The sequence below is a fragment of the Pteropus vampyrus genome, unplaced genomic scaffold (genome assembly GCF_000151845.1).
Source record: "Pteropus vampyrus isolate Shadow unplaced genomic scaffold, Pvam_2.0 Scaffold2, whole genome shotgun sequence".
Lineage (NCBI taxonomy): Eukaryota > Metazoa > Chordata > Mammalia > Chiroptera > Pteropodidae > Pteropus > Pteropus vampyrus.
In genome coordinates this window covers 28,907,174-28,907,422 of record NW_011888783.1, presented here as the reverse complement: position 1 = coordinate 28,907,422, position 249 = coordinate 28,907,174, and positions in this window count along the sequence as shown.

The window sequence follows — 249 nt, the reverse complement described above, 5'->3', positions numbered from 1 at the left end:
AGCAAATCTCTTCTTATTTTTAAGCTTATAATGCCCTGTTCCTAGTAAGGATTGCACTCCTCTGCTTCTATCAGCCTGCTAGTCATCTTACTCTTAATTATGTATTTTTCTTTTTGTCATTTTGATTTAGGCGAGCTGACCTCTTTCAGTATTTCCTGTACAGGCCTCATAGTGGAGAATTCCCTCAATTTGCATGTCTGGAAAGGTCTTTATATCTCCTTCATCTCTGAAGGAGAGCTTAGCTGGATA